The following is a 17,560-nucleotide window of genomic DNA, read 5'->3' on the forward strand; positions in this document are numbered from 1 at the left end:
CCTGGATCACTCAGATCTCATATATACAAAATGGACACAAGACAGAGATATCTTAGGGTTTTCTAACACTTTCTGTGTGTGGGCACCTAGAAATATGTGCATAAGATATTTGTGCACATATGTCGTAATTAATGGGTGCAATAACAGAAGATTTAGTGTTTTGGCATCTAGTTACTGGGGGCCCTTGTATTATGAGGTTCAAGCCTGTGCACCAAGAGGCATCAATGTAGGGGACCCTGCATGCTGCAGTGTAACCCTGATGAAGGATTATAAACACAGAAGCGCATCCTGGAGGCGAACATGTTGGAGGAGCATGCAGAGGAATGATGCTTTCAACACTGTGCTAGGGAGAAGGCCAAAGCACTCCCTCAGGAAAACATCCACCTGCAGCATTCCGATGAGATGGTATGGTTTGCCTAAGGCACTGTTTAGGGGAAGTTTCAAAGGACTAGCCTGGGAATTGAAGAACTCCTCACCCTTTTTTTTTTTCAAGATAGAATCTCACTGTGTCACCCAGGCTGGAGTGCAGTGGCGTGATCTCGGCTCACTGCAAGCTCCGCCTCCCAGGTTCAAGCAGTTCTCCTGCCTCAGCCTCCCGAGTAGCTGGAGCTACATACAGGTGCATGCCACCACGCCTGGGTAATTTTTTATATTTTTAGTAGACACAGGGTTTCACCATGTTAGCCAGGATGGTCTCGATCTCCTGACCTCATGACTCCCCACCCTTCTTGCAGCCCCCTGTGGACTCGCTGATCTATTGAATAATGCTCAAAAGGTATTGTTCTGGAAATATGTGTAGAAATAAATTCGACATTCAAGACTTCACAAGTAACAATGGAGGAAAGGAAATAACAAGGCACAAGGACATCCTGCAGCAAGCCCTGAAACGCTGACCATCTTCTTCAAATGTTTACAACGTTGAAGTGTATGTGATGTTGTCATGGTTGTCACTGCTTCAGCCTCAAGAAGGGAATGGCCCACAGGACATGAAGAATTGGCAGTATTTGGAAACCTGACACTGGTATTGGATGGAAATTTAGAGCTCTTTGGATTGAAACATTCACTTGGAAGTCTTATGGCATCTCAAACTGAACATGGCCCATGAACAAACTAGGAAGAAAATCAAGGATGCAATTACTCTAAAAATCAGGGCAGTGGTTACCTCTATGGGATACCTTTGATCAGGAGGAACAATGAGGGTGAGTGATTTGCAGGGTTTTATTTCTTCACCTGGGTAGTGGTTAGATGCATGCAATGCATTAGAGTAATTCATTAAACTTGGCCTGGCATGTGCAGTGGCTCATAGCTGTAATCCCAGCACTTTGGGAGGCCAAGGTGGGAGGACCACTTGAGCCTAGGAGTTCGAGACCAGCCTGGGTGACATAGGGAGACCCCCATCTGGACAAAAAATAAATAAATATGTTGTATTTGTACCTACATTATTTCCATTGCTCTGTTGGCTTCTGTATTTGCATATTTTAATACTTGCTTCTTTCTGTGAACTTTGTCACAATAAGCAACAATAAAAAGGTCTATTCATCCACATAAGCCTGGTCCTTTGCCATTCTTCGCCATTTCAGTAATTGGCACCACCATTCCCCCCAAGTGATTAAGGTCTAAAACCTGGGCCTCCCTTCTCCTTCCTTTCCCTAACCCTGCCTCTGGTGACATGGGTCCCTCCATTCATCACTTGTTTCCAAAACTCTCCCCTCCCTCTGGGCCTCCCTGTCTCCCCTGCTGCCACTCTGTCATCCTCTAAACTCCCTACATTCACCCTTCCTCCCCACACAGACAGTAAACTTTTATAAAAATGTTTTATTTGAAAATGATTATAGATTTACAGGAAGTTGCAAGAATAGAAGAGAGAGGTCTCACAGATCCTTCATCCAGCTTCCCCCAATGTCACTGTTTTACATAACTATATTATACTATCAGTACCAGGAAATGGACATGGGTACAATCCATGGAGCTTATTCAGATTTCAGTTGTACCTGCACTCATTTTTGTGTACTCTGTGTGTGTATCAGTCTGTGTAATTTTATCCTAAGTGTAGATTCATGTAGCTACCACCACAATCAAGATACAGAATTGTTCTATCACCAGATACCTCCCTTGTGCTACCCTTTATAGTCATACCCAGTCTACTTCCCCTTCCCCCATCCCTAACCCCAGGCAACCACTAATCTCAATAATTTTGTCATTTTGAGAGTGTTGTATAAATGGAATCATGCACATGCAACACTTTGAAGTTGGCTTTTTTTTCTCAGCATAATGCCCTAGAGATCCATCCAAGTGGTCATATGTGTCAGTAAGTGTTTCTTTTTATTGCTCTGTAATATTCTGTAGTATGAATATAGGATAATCTTTTTAAAGCAGATTGGTCCCAGCTACTTGGGAGGCTGAGGGAGGAGAATTGCTTGAACCCGGGAGATGGAAGTTGCATTGAGCTGAGATGGTACTACTGCACTCCAGCCTGTGTGAAAGAGTAAGACTCTGTTAAAAAAAAAAAAAAAAAAAAAAGCAGACAACAGCAGATTGGAAGCTGTCACTTCCAGGTTCAAATGGGGCTTTCCCATGGCATTAAGAACAAAACATATGCTCCTCACCTAGTGGGCCTCCCTATCTTCTCTCTCTCTCTCTCTCTTTTTTTTTTTTTTTTTTTTGAGATGGAGTCTCACTCTGTTGCCCAAGCTGGAGTGCAGTGGCACAATCTCAGCTCACTGCAACCTCTGCCTCCTGGGTTCAAGCAATTCTCCTGCCTCAGCCTCCTGAGTAGCTGGGATTATAGTCATGTACCACCACACCCAGCTAATTTTTATATTTTTAGTAGAGACGGTGTTTCGCCACGTTGGCCAGACTGGTCTCGAACTCCTGACCTCAAGTGATCTGCCCGCCTTGGCCTCCCAAAATGCTGGAATTACAGGCGTGAGCCACCATGCCCAACCCCTGTCTTCTCTTGATACCTGTCCCCGCCCCCATACACACGGGCCTCTGTAATTCCTAAAACCCAACCCAGCACAGTTTTTCTGTGCTGCTCACCAGGATGACTCCCCCCACCTTTCCTTGTCTTCCAGTCCCTGCTGAAATGTCACCTCCTCAGAGAGGACTTTTCTGCACTTTCCTATACAAATGCTGACACCCACCCCATTTTTTCTGCTTATTTTCTCCCTTGCACTAATTGTACTTTGTCAGAATTTATTTTCTTGTCTGCTTGTTTAGTGTCTGACACTGACCCCTAGTACAGTGACCAGTGTGTAACAGACACTGAGAAAGGACTAAGTTGAGTAAAGGAGTTGGTTTGTCTCTGAAAGAGGATGCTGATGTAACATCCACCTGTGTAACATCCACCCCTCTGGGTAATCAAGCATCGGAATCTAAGCTATTACAGGCATGGATTAATAATGTACTTGTGTATGCCTGGCCTTTTTCCAGAAAGGGATTCAAGGTGGCTTGCAAAACTGCAGATGATGCAACCAGATAAAAAATAATGAGTGAAAATAAGAATGGGAAAAGATGAAGCAAGCCCACACCCGGAAGAAAATAAGAGTAGGGAAAGATGAAGATGGCGCACGGCCTGCAGGTGGGATGCAGGGCTGGCAGGACCCCTGGTTGCCTGCTCTTTAGCAGCCAGCAACCTAGTGCCTGTGGCTGGACAAGCAAAGGAAGACACAAGCAAGGTGGCTTCAGGTCGTGGTAAAGAAAATATGAAGAAAATAAAAGTTAAACGTGGTCCATGAAATTAAAAGCAAGCCTTTTTATTATTTTATTTTATTTTTTATTTTTTTTCTGAAGAGGCAGTTATTCCTGATTCTGGGAATTGAAAGAAAGATTCACCATGAGCCTTAATTGTTTTTTTCATCACGACCTGAGTGGTGGTGTGATCCTAGCTCACTGCAGCCTCAGACTCCTGGGCTCAAGTGATTCTCCCGCTTCAGTCTCCCAAAGTGCTGGAATTATAGGTATAAGGCAGTGCCCCTGGCCAAGTCTTTTTTTGTTTTTTTTTTTTGAGACGGAGTCTCGCTCTGTTGCCCAGGCTGGAGTGCAGTGGCACAATCTCAACTCACAATCTCAGCAACTTCTTTTTTTTTTGAGACGGAGTCTCGCTCTGTCGCCCAGGCTGGAGTGCAGTGGCTGGATCTCAGCTCACTGCAAGCTCCGCCTCCCGGGTTCACGCCATTCTCCTGCCTCAGCCTCCCGAGTAACTGGGACTACAGGCGCCCACCACCTCGCCTGGCTAGTTTTTTTGTATTTTTTAGTAGAGACGGGGTTTCACCGTGTTAGCCAGGATGGTCTTGATCTCCTGACCTCGTGATCGGCCCGTCTCGGCCTCCCAAAGTGCTGGGATTACAGGCTTGAGCCACCGCACCCGGCCAATCTCAGCAACTTCTACCTCCTGTGTTCAAGAGATTCTCCTGCCTCAGCCTCCTGAGTAGCTGGGATTACAGGCATACACCACCAAGCCTGGCTAATTTTTTTGTATTTTTAGTAGAGACAGGGTTTCACCATGTTGGCCAGGCTGGTCTTAAACTCCTGACCTCAGATGACCCACCCGCCTCAGCCTCCCAAAGTGCTGGGATTACAGGCATGAGCCACCGCGCCCGGCCCCCTGGTCAAGTCTTAATATTTTTATTTTTCTGTTAATTTTTTCGGAAGATCTATTGTGGTTGGACCCTCAGGAAATCATGAAGAAGAAAATGACAAGGCACCCTGCCCTCTGGAAATTTATGGGGAAAACAAATCTTGGCTACTGATGATCGCTCCACCCCCCAACCCCCCACTCCTCCTCATATCCGTAGGCCCTGTTGCTTTCACCTGTTTCTCGTCCTCTGATTAAATTAACTGCCTAGAGTAATACCAGGTTAGTAGCAAGCTGGGTCAAGAGAGTGAGTGTCTGGATGGTAGATCCACTTTCTTCCTATAACATCCACCCCTCTGGGTAACCAAGTGTTGGAATCTAGGCTGTTACAGACACTACCATAGGCCCCTAGTGGACCAGCAAACTTTGTTTATCAGTTGAATCCACTTGAAATGAATATACAAGGCAGTCTCCAATGAGGGAGGTGATTCAGCAAAGTGTAGCTTGTCTGCTAGGAGAGGTATGAGAGGGAAGACCCTGGTCTCTGATTCTGGCCCTCCGACTCCAGCCAGACTACTGTATTCTGCACCATGCCACCCCAACCCATCACCCTCCCACACACTTATTCTGAGTTTTGAGTCCCTCCTCTGGTTCCCCTAGCATCCTGGGCTCAGCCCCATTCTCCTGCATTGCAAGTGCCTCTTGGAGATGACTCTTTGTTTATTTTTTTGGGATGGAGTCTTGCTCTGTTGCCGAGGCTGGAGTGCAATGGCATGATCTCAGCTCACTACAGGCTCCGCCTCCCGGGTTCAAGCGATTCTCCTGCTTCAGCCTCCTGAGTAACTGGGATTACAGGTGCCCACAACCATGCCTGGCTAATTTTTGTATTTTTAGTAGACATGGGGTTTCACCATGTTGGCCAGGCTGGTCTCGAACTCCTGGCCTCAAGTGATCCACCTGCCTCAGTTTCCCAAAGTGCTGGGATTACAGGCATGAGCCACCGCGCCCAGCCAGAGATGACTCTTTTATGTCATGGCTTCACTAGGTGCATTCTGGAAGCACCAGCAACAGAGTCATCCGGGTGCTTCAGCAGTGGCTGCCAGGTGGTGAGTGTCTCATGGTGTTGCTCACGGCAGGTGAGGAATGTGTTTTTGGTAAGGACCCTGACCTAAAGAGATGTGGTTAAATAGGGTCCTCTCCAAATTCATATCCAGTTGGAATCTCATGTCGTGAGCTTATTCGGAAATAGGGTCTTTGCAGATATAATTAAGGTAAGAATTGAGATGATATCATACCGGATTAGAGTGGGATATAAATCCAGTGAGTGTCCTTATAAGAGATGGAAAAGGGCCAGCTGTGGTGGCTCACGCCTGTAATCCCAGCACTTTGGGAGGCCAAGGCAGGAGGACTACTTGAGCCCAGGAGTTTGAGACCAGCCTGGGCAACATGGTGAAACCCCATCTCTACAAAAAATACAACAACAAAAAATTAGTCAGGCATGGGGTGCATGCCTGCAGTCCCAAGCTACTCAGGAGGTGGGAAGATTGCTTGAGCCCAAGGGGTGAAGGCTGTAGTGAGCCATGATCGTGCCACTGTACTCCAGCCTGGATAACAAAGCAAGACCCTGTCTTGGAAAAAAAAATGTATTGAAAAAATAGGAGAGAGACGGAAAAGAGCACACAGAGACTCACAGAGAAGACAGCTGTGAGAAGACTGAAGTAGGCAGAGATTGAAATCATGCTGCCACAAGCCAAAGAACATCTGAGGACACCAGAAGCTGAAAGGGGCAAGGAAGAGACAAGGCAGGCTCCCCAAGAGCCTTCAGAGGGAGCATGCCTTTGCTGATACATAGATTTTGGTCTTCTAGCCTCTCGAATTGTAAGTGAATACATTTTCTGTTATTTTAAGCCACTAAGTTAGTGGTAATTTGTTCTGGCAGCAATGGCTTCCCACTCCTGGGGGAAATGAATGCAAGGGACATGCCCTTCTAGAGGGTTTAACTGCTCAGGCCATCACCACCATGCACAGACAGCTGGTTATGATGGCAGAAGAAATAAATTTGATAGAGAGCCCCAAGATGGTGTGCCCAGTCTAGGTGAGGGACAGAGTATTACAGAATACATGCTCTCATCCATTAATCATTAAAGAAGGCAGACTCACTTTGCAAAGCTTATTGGAGGAAAGTGAAACTTTCAATGGGAATCAGATGGTCAAGACTCATTACTAGAAGTGAACTTCTATTTGGAAGAATGTAGCCTAAGATGGAGCAACTCAGGGCTTGAAACAAGCCAGGCACATTTTAACACAGGAGAGGTAGAGTGGGATGCAGGACAGAGACCAGGCAAGGAGTGGACCAGCTTTGAGACTTCTCCCTCACCCCCTGACTAAGGCTGTTACCAGCTGCTCTGTAAGAGAGTGGATATCCCTGGGTGGGTTGAAATTGATTGATTGATCGATTGATTGACAGGGTCTCACTCTGTTGCCCAGGCTGGAGTGCAGTAATGGGATCATAGCTCACTGCAACCTTGAACTCCTGGGCTCAAGTGATCCTCCTACCTCTGCCTCCTGAGTAGCTAGGACTACAAATACGTGCCACACACCCGGATAATTTTTGTATTTTTTGTAGAGATGGAGTCTCGCTATGTTGCCCAGGCTGGTCTTGAACTCTTGGCCTCATATGATTCTCCCAATATGGCCTCCCAAAGCTCTGAGGTTATGGGTGTGAGCCACCATGTCGGCCCAAAATATGTTTATTGAGCACCCACTTTGTGTGCCAGACTCAGAACTAGCATGGAATATTGAAGGGCCAAATGCAGTTCTTTTTTTTTTTTTTTTTTTTTTGAGAGGGGGTGTGGCTCTGTCTCCCGGGCTGGAGTGCAGTGGCCGGATGTCAGCTCACTGCAAGCTCCGCCTCCCAGGTTTACACCATTCTCCTGCCTCAGCCTCCGGAGTAGCTGGGACTACAGGCGCCCGCCACCTCGCCCGGCTAGTTTTTTGTATTTTAGTAGAGACGGGGTTTCACTGTGTTAGCCAGGATGGTCTCGATCTCCTGACCTCGTGATCCGCCCGTCTCGGCCTCCCAAAGTGCTGGGATTACAGGCTTGAGCCACCGCGCCCGGCCCAAATGCAGTTCTTACCCTCACAGAGCTGGTAATATTGTATCAGGAATATTTTGGTTGCAAGTAACAGAAAACTCAACAAAAACTGACTTAAACAATAAAAGGAACATATTATCCCCAGTAATTCACAAGGCATTTGTGCCTTCCAGCACCATTCAGCCAGGCTCCTACTTGGTTTCTTTGTGATTCTCTTGGGCCTTCTCTCTTCTGTGTGTCAGTTCCAGCCTAGGGTTGACTTCTTTTTTGTTCATGATTTCAGGTTGGTTACCAGCAGTATCTGCAGCTGTTGCTTTACACTGGGGAGGTGGGAGGGGGCATTCTCCTGCAATCATACATCCATGTGATTGAATCCACAGATCCAAGCCCATCCCTGACTCAATCATAAGGCAAAGGAAATAAGATATCCTGATTGGTTTAGACCAGTGTTAGTCTAAGTGTGGCCTCCCGGCCAGCAGTTGTCAGCATCCCCTGGGAATTTGCTAGAAGTGCAAATCCTTGGGATCAGAAATGGAATCAGCAACTCTGTGGGGAGGGCTCAGCAACTTGTGCTCAGCAAGCCCTCCAGGTGATTCTAACGCACGCTGTAGTTTACTCTTGAACTAATCAGATCCCATCTGTGGAGCTGGTGGGGAAGGTTATTCTACCCAAATGTAATGGTGGAAGGATGGAATAGATATTGGGAAGGCAATCATAGCCCCTATCCTTAGTGATTAAGGCAAATATCATAATTTATTGCATTTTTTGTTGAATTCTTAATAGGTGCTAATCAATTTACATGCATGTTCTCATTTAATTCTTACCACAAACCTGTGAGGTAGGTACTGTTATTGTCTACAACAATTGAGAAAACTGAGGCCCAGTGTAGTTAAGTAACTTATTTAAGGCTTTGTCGCTAAGTGTCAAGGCTGGAAGTTGAACTCCCGCGAACTGACCCCAGAGGCTGTGTACTAATAAACAGCCAGCCACCAGGCATGTGATAAGCCCATGACTGACAGAGGAAGTCCAGGTGCCCTGGGAGTACCACAAAGGCACCTAGCATGCTCTAGTGGGCATCAAGGAGAGCTTCTTGGAAGAAGTGACAAGATGGTGAGGAGTTTGCTAGCCAGATGAAGAGGAGGAGGAAGAGTGTCTAAAGGCCTAGAGCCAAGAGATGGTTTAGCATGTCTGAGGGTGTGACTTGAATGTAATGCTGTTAGTGGGAGTAAAGAGGCATGACTGAGAGGTGAGCAGGGACCAGAACGAGAAGGACCATGAGGACTAAGTGAAGAGGTTCAACTTTATCCTTAGGGCAGCAGGGCACATCTAGGGTTCTGACTGGCATGAATACACTGGACTGGCCTTTAGAGAGATGACCCTGTTGTCAGGGTGGAAAATTGAGCCGAGGTAAAAAAAGCTAATTGGAAGCCCATTTGCAGGGGTCCATCTCACTAGAAATGATGGTGCCTGGGCAAAGGGCAGAGATATTGAGCATGGATACATACATCCTCTCTCTCTCTCTATGTGTGTGTGTGTGTGTGTGTGTACACATACATATAGAGTTGGGTTTTGGCTGAGGTGAGGGATATGGATGCCTACAATTTATTGAGCTGTACCAGGTGCTTTGTACGTACTATTTCTAATTCATTCAACTACTCTGCAAGGTTGGCATTTTTTTTTTTTTTTTTTTTTTTTGAGATGGAGTCTCGCTCTGTCACCCAAGCTGGAGTGCAGTGGCGCGATCTCCACTCACTGCAAGCTCCGCCTCCCAGGTTCACGCCATTCTCCTGCCTCAGCCTCCCCTGCAGCTGGGACTACAGGCGCCTGCCACCGCGCCCGGCTAATTTTTGTATTTTTGGTAGAGACGGGGTTTCACCGTGTTAGCCAGGATGGTCTCAATCTCCTGACTTCATGATCCGCCCGTCTCGGCTTCCCAAAGTGCTGAGACTACAGGTGTGAGCCCCTGCACCCGGCTCAAGGTTGGCATTTTTATCTGCATTTTCTGAAAGGGGATGAGGATCTATGTTACCTGCCTGGGAATCACACTAACAAATTATAAAACACTGAGTTTAGGCTGGGCGCGGTGGCTCACGCCTATAATCCCAGCATTTTGGGAGGCTGAGGTGGTTGGATCACTTGAGGTCAGGAGTTTGAGACCATACTGGCTATCATGGTGAAACCCCATCTGTACTAAAAATATGAAACAATTAGCCGGGCGTGGTGGTGGGCGCCTGTAGTCCCAGCTACTCCGGAGGCTGAGTCAGGAGAATGGCATGAACCTGGAGGCAGAGCATGCAGTGAGCCCATTGCGCCACTGCACTCCAGCCTGGGCGACAGAGTGAGACTCCGTCTCAAAAAAATAAAAATAAAAAACAAAAACTAGCCAGGCATGGTGGCGTGTGTCTGTAATCCCAGCTACTTGGGAGGCTGAGGCAGGAGAATCGCTTGAACCTAGAAAGTGGAGGTTGCAGTGAGCTAAGATTGTGCCACTGCACTCCAGCCTGGGTGACAGAGTGGGACTCTGTCTCAAAAACAAACAAACAAAGAACACTAAGTTTAAACCTAAGTCTGTGTTTTCTGCATAGAGTCATCATTAGGAATGGCTGTGGATCAGGGTTTTGTGCATTATTTCTAATTCTTCATGAAGTTATATTTATGTAATTGTATATCCTACACATACATTATATGAATAGATAAACCTGTCCTTTGTTCTCTAATAAATTCCCAATGCTGGGTATGTAGCAGGTGCTCAATAAATATTGGAAGAAAGGAAAGAAGGGGCCTGGCGCAGGGGCTCAAGCCTATAATCCCAGCACTTTGGGAGGCCGAGGCGGGGGGATCACCTGAGGTCAGGAGTTCAAGACCAACCTGGCCAACATGGCGAAACCCCGTCTCTACAAAAATACAAAAATTAGCTGGGCATGATGGTGTATGCCTATAATCTCAGCTACTCGGGAGGCTGAGGTGGGAGAATTGCTTGAACCCAGGAGGTGGAGGTTGCAGTGAGCTGAGATCATGCCATTGCACTCCAGCCTGGGTGACAGACTGAGACTACATCTGAAAAAAAAAAAAAAAAAAAGAAAAGAAAGGAAGAAAATGATTAAAAAAAAAAGCTGTTACACATAGGTGGTTAAATGGTTTTAACCAATGACACAGTTACACTCAAGATTTTGCTGGCAAGAGTAGGGAAAAACAAAATTTTATCACTAAATACTACATATTACAAATGAATACAAATAGGAAATATCTGAGAGCTGAAGATAAACATATATATACATATATACATATTTGAGTTATTTAATAAATATTTAATAATAAAGTAATTGGTAAATGGCTTGTATCTATGTAATTTGTCTTGAAGTTTTCTTATTTCTTTTCTAAATGTTATTATTGTTGTGTTTGGGGTCGCCTTAGGTCTAATATTGCTGGAATATACACGGAGGAGCCCAGTGAAAATAAACCTTCATTTATTTCTAATTGTTTTCTAAACCAGGGTAATGGAATAGATATAGGGTCACTTGACTGCTTGCAAAAATGCTTCACACAAAGACATAATCAGACAAAATGGGATTCTGAAAGACTCGGCCATGGGCAAAATATCATCAAGGTCTTCCTCAGTTGTTTCCAAACTTTAGGGCATGAAATAATTCCCTTGAGGGCTTGTTTAAAATGCTGATTCCTGTGCCTCACTCCAGCCTCCCTCATCAAATTCTGACTTGGAAGATAGGAAGTGGGGACTTGATATTCTGTATTCTTAGCAATCGGTCCTGGAAATCCAAGGACCACACTTTAAGATCCATCAATTTACCTTGAAAGTGTTTGTGACCAGAAACATCAGGCTTTTTCTCAACCTCTTGCTGCCAGGTTTGCACTGAGATAGGAGGGAGCTGACCTCAAAGTGACTGACCGATCTGTCAACGCGATTTCTGGGGAAGGTGCTCCTCTCTGCACTTCAATTCCAATGTGATGGCATGAGGGAGATTCTCTCATAGATTACACCTCCCGTGCCAGGTCAGACAGGGAGAGAATGGGGGTGTGACTTACTGATCACCTTGCCCTTTCAACATCTAAATGGCCCGACCCAGCACTGACCCTGGACTCATGTCCCAAAAAGCATTTGAAAGAATTTGGAAAGCTGACAGAAGTATGAGAAGACAAAATAAGCTCTGCTAATATGTTGCAGAAACTGTTAGAATAAGATCTTTTAGGGGCAGTATCCTTCTTCCAGTTATTTTGGGCATAGATCACATTATCATCATAACCACCATCGTCATCATCCACAACAGCAATCAGTACTTACGGAGCAGTCAAAGGATGAGGGCTATTTTTCTTGTAAAGACAGGATCTCTGTTGCTCAGGCTGGTCTCAAACTCCTGGCATTAAGCAATCCTCCCGTCTCAGCCTCCCAAAGTGCTGGGATTATAGGCTTGAGCCCCTGTGCCTGGCCTAGGGCTGTTATTTTGTATTCCATTTCCAGGCCTTTGGGCCAAAGGATTTTATTCAGGTATCCCCAAGGCTACCAAAATTATTTTAAACATTTTCACAGAAATGGTTTCTCGCATGGATATGGACATCCTTCTGTTTCTGTTCATTTGAAAATAGACCTTATTTTCTTTAAAGACATGCTAGTATTTCATAGTATGCGTGCACTCATATTCTTTTCTTTTTTCCTATTGTTTGCCGATAAATTCCCTGGCATGCACCCATATTTTAAAAATCAGTTTCTGGTGGTATAGATTTGGGTTGTTGCAGGTTTTTGCTAATTCAAGCAGTGCCATGACAAACCATGTCATGCCTGTCTTTGCACAAGTGAGTGATCATTAATGTAAGACCAACACCTAGAAGTGTAATTGCTAGGTTAAAGGGTAGAGTCATTTACATTTTTGGCAGGTACCTCCAATTGCCTTCAAAAAAGTTATGGCAGTTTATACTTGTATCGATAGTGATGAGCAAGGGCCTATTTCCTCATGTCAGTACTGGAAAATTACATTTTAAACATTCTTTTGGCACTTCGATCGGTAGAAAATTTAAATATTCTTTTGGCACTCCGATAGGTGGAAAATTGTATCATATGTTTATTTGCAATCCTTTTATTTACAATGATGCGTTTATGGGTCATTTGTGTATTTTTATTCTGTGAAATGCCTAATCCTTTGCTAAACATAAAAAGATTAAAATTCTTTGAAACAGAAGTTAATTTAAATAATATGTTTAATTTTTAAAACAGTAAGCTTTCTTTATTAGGAAAATGTATGATATGAAGGTACCGAACACGTCAAGTCTCGTCTATGTCGCGTAATTTGATCCCACAGTCATAGAATAGAAAGAAGCTGATAATCAGGATGAAGTTTTAAAATGGTTTTTGAGTCTTGCAGAACAAATTGAAGCTTTTCTGAACAAGAAAATAAAACCAATTAAGAATTGCAGTCTCTCTACCAGTCACTGTGCTAGATGTGGCAACTGTTCTACCACTGGATCTTCTTAACAATTATTTGGTGCTGTTATGATTCTCACCCTCACTTTTTTTTTTTTTTTTTGAGACAGTCTCACTCTGTTGCCCAGGCTGAAGTGCAATCGTGCAATCTAGGCTTACTGCAGCCTCCACCTCCCAAGTTCAAGTCATTCTCCTGCTTCAGCCTCCTGAGTAGCTGGGACTACAGGCACCCGCCACCACACTTGGCTAATTTTGTATTTTTAGTAGAGACGGGATTTCACCAGGTTGGCCAGGCTGGTCACAAACTCCTGACCTCAAGTGATCTGCCTGCCTTGGCCTCCCAAAGTGTTGGGATCACAGGCGTGAGTCACCATGCCCGGCCTCACTCTTACTTTTAAAGAGAATGCTTTCCCCTTTCTGCTGAGATCTGACAAACACAAAAATGAAGCAGGCAAAGATGATGCCAGTGACACTTTCTGGGTTCCCAACCACAGCATAGCCTTGACGATGCACTGTGTTTGTCAGAGCTCCTCAGCAGAAAGGGGAGAGCGTTCTCTTTAAAAGTGAGGGTGAGAATCGTAACAGCATCGAAGAGTTGTAGAGAAGATCCAGTGGTAGAGCAGTCGCCGTGTCTAGCACAGTGACTGGTGGAGACTGCAATTCTTAATTTGTTTCATTTTCTTATTCAGAAAGCTTCAGTTTTTTCCACAAGACTCAAAACTGTTTCAAAATTCATCCTGATTATCAGCTTCTTTCTATTCTAGGACTGTGGGATCAAATCATGTGACATAGATGAGATGTGACATGTTCAGTACCTTTATATCACACGTTTTCCTAATAAAGAAAGCTTACTATTTTAAAAATTAAGTATTTTTAAAACAATTAACCTCTGTCGTCACCCACAGCATTGTCAGGCTATGCTGTGGTTGGAACCACTTTCAATGACATTTCCTTCTTACTGGGAGAGGCAGTCTGAGAAACAGATTGGATACTGAAACACTCGGATGTTCAATAGGATATCAGTGACTTCCATCCAAAGATCATGAGGGACCCACCTGCAATTGAACAAATTTGAGTTTATTTCTAGTAGCAAATAACACATAAAATGGGAAGCTTTTGGAATGGGGTGTTAGAAAGTATCTATAATTGGGCCAGGCGTGGTGGCTCATGCCTGTAATCCCAGCACTTTGGGAGGCCAAGGTGGGTGGATCATGAGGTCAGGAGTTCAAGACCAGCCTGGTCAACATGGTGAAATCCCATCTCTACTAAAAATACAAAAATTAGCCAGGTGTGGTGGCATATGCCTGTAATCCCAGCTACTCAGGAGGCTGAGGCAGAAGAATCGCTTGAACCCGGGAGGCAGAGGTTGCAGTGAGCTGAGATTGTGCACTATAGCCTGGGTGACAGAGCAAAACTCCGACTCAGGAAAAAAAAAAAAGTATCTATAATTGGCTGGGGACAGTGGCTAATGCCTATAATCCCAGCACTTTGGGAGGCTGGGACTGGTGAATTGCTTGAGCCCAGGAGTTAGAGACCAGCCTAGGCAACATGGCAAAACCCTGTCTCTACAGAAAATACAAAAATTAGCTGGGCATGGTGGCATACACACCTGTGGTCTCCCTTGGGAGGCTGAGGTGGGAGGATTGCCTGAGCCTAGGAGGTTGAGGCTGTAGTGAGCCATGATTGCATCACTGCACTCAGCCTGGCTGATAGAGTAAGACCCTGTGTCCAAAAAAATATTAATAATAATAGTAATAATAAAAAAAATAAAAATCTATTCTAGGATTTGAGCTTGTGTCAGGTGATTTGGGGGAGGGTTTAAGAGAGTCAGGTTTTGCTCTAGATGCAGATGTAATTCTGTGATCTTATTTTTGAGATGGCATCTCGCCCTTTCGCCCAGGCTGGAGTGAAGTGGTGCAACTCGGCTCACTGCAACCTCTGCCCCCTGGGTTCAAGCGATTCTCCTGCCTCAGCCTCCCAAATAGCTGGGATTACAGACACCTGCTACCACTCCCGGCTAATTTTTGTATTTTTAGTAGAGATGGGGTTTCACCATGTTGGACAGGCTGGTCTCAAACTTCTGACCTCAGTTGATCCACCCGCCTGGGCCTTCCAGAGTGCTAGGATTACAGGCATGAGCCACCGTGCCTGGTCTAATAATTCTTACCTATCAGGCAGGAGGAAAAAATCAAGGCTAAAGCAGCAGCAGTTACCATTAGGCTGGATAGGAAGTTTTTGGTTATTTTTGTGTCTGTCTTGGACAATGTTCATGTTTTGTCTGTGTTGAGACATGGCTATGGAGGAGTCTTGTTTTTGTCTTCATCCATCATGGTCACAATGGTCTTGTTTGATGTTGATGCTCTGAATTCTTTATGCCCCATAGAACACCAGAGCTTCCAGATCAGGAGCCACTTTTCTCTTTGAATGTTTTAGAAATTGTTTAAAATAAAACCATCCCCAAATTCCAGCATATAAATTGCCCTCTTTAGACCTTTTCTCACCAGGTATGCAGAGGCCATAGACACTGTGGTTGAAAGTGTGAACTCTGACTCCTGGCAGCTGAGGCTGGAATCTTCCTTCTGTCACTTGACTGTGTGTGAACCTGAGCAAGTTATTTACTGTGATGGCTAATTTTATGTTTCAGCTTGCCTCTGATGACAGAGGTTAATTGTTTTAAAAATATCGGGCTAAGGGATGCCCAGATAGCTGGCAAAACACTATTTCTGGGTATGTCTCTGGGGGCATTTCCAGAAGAGATTAGCATTTCAATTGGTAGACCAAGTACAGATGAATACCCTTCTCAATGTGGGCAGGTGTCACCCAATCCACTGGGGACCTAAATACAACAAAAAAGCAGAAAAAGGGCAAATTTGCTGTCTTGCTGTTCAGGCTGAGATATCTGTCTTCTCCGGCCCTTATGTACATGGGTGCTCCGGCCCTTATGTACATGGGTGCTTCTCTGGCCCTTATGTACATGGGTGCTCCTTATGTACATAGTGTCATTCAGTCTGAGTCAGACCTTCAGACTCAGACTGAATGACACTACCAGTTTACCTGGTTCTCTAGCTTACTGATGGCAAAGTGTGGGACTTCTTATCCTCCATATTCATGTGAGCCAATTCCTATAATAAATGTCTCTCTCTCCATGTATGTATGGAGATATATATATAAATACATATAAAAAATATACAAATATATATATAAAAATATATTAAAAATACATATAATATATATATAATAGAGTTAGGGTTTTTTTTTTGTTGTTGTTTGTGTGTTTGTTTTGTTTTGTTTTTGAGATGGAGTCTCGCTCTGTCTCTTAGGCTGAAGTGCAGCGGCACAATCTTGGCTCACTGCAGGTTCTGCCTCCCAGGTTCAAGGAATTCTTCTGCCTCAGCCTCTGGAGTAGCTGAGATTATAGGTGCGCCCCCCCATGCCTGGGTTATTTTTTTTTTTTTTTTTTTTTTTGAGACAGAGTTTCGCTCTTGTTGCCCAGGCTGGAGTGCAATGGCGCAATCTCAGCTCACTGCAACCTCTGCCTCCCGGATTCAAGCAATTCTTCTGCCTCAGCCTCCCAAGTAGCTGAGATTACAGGCATGCACCACCACACCTGATTAATTTTGTATTTTTAGTAGAGATGGTGTTTCTCCATGTAGGCCAGGCTGGTCTTAAACTCCTGACCTCAGATGATCCACCCACCTCAGCCTCCCAAAGTGCTGGGATTACAGGCGTGAGCCACCACGCCCGGCCTAGGGTGATGATTAAGTGAATTAAATCCACATAAAGCTGTCAGGACAGTACCCAGCACAGAGGATTGCCCTGTTGTTACTGTTACTACCGAATGTTCAGTCAATTCTCAAGTGCCTGGGGAGTTGTAGGAGCCTCTGGCTGTTGTCATTTCTTGTTTTTGGAGATGGAGTCTCACTCTGTCACCCAGGCTGGAGTGCGGTGGCGTGATCTCAGCTCACTGCAACCTCTGCCTCCCGGGTTCAAGCAATTCTCCTGTCTCAGCCTCCCGAGTAGCTGGGACTACAAGCGCAAGCCACCATGCCCAACTAATTTTTTGTATTTTTCAGTAGAGACAGGGTTTCACCATATCGGTCAGGCTGGTCTTGAACTCCTGACCTCAGGTGATCCACCTGCCTCAGCCTCCCAAAGTACTGGAATTATAGGTGTGAGCCACCATGCCTGGCCGTCATTTCTTCTGCATTCTCTTCTTTCCTGTCTGTGCCCCATACTTACCCCACAGGTCTTCTTGAAAAGTCCCTTGCGTCATATTACTGTTGAGTGACATGTTCCATGCTCACTCTCACTTATTGAGCATGTACTCTATATCAGGCACTGGGCTGGGCAGGGTATTCCCAGAGTTTTACTTTATTCTCCTGCACGGCAGGCATTTTTAGCCCTACTTTACCACTTCAGAAGGAAACTGAAGAGAGAATATAAGTAACTTACTTG

This window comes from Rhinopithecus bieti, unplaced genomic scaffold, assembly GCF_001698545.2.
Source record: "Rhinopithecus bieti isolate Rb0 unplaced genomic scaffold, ASM169854v2 scaffold_46389, whole genome shotgun sequence".
In the NCBI taxonomy this organism is placed as follows: Eukaryota; Metazoa; Chordata; class Mammalia; order Primates; family Cercopithecidae; genus Rhinopithecus; species Rhinopithecus bieti.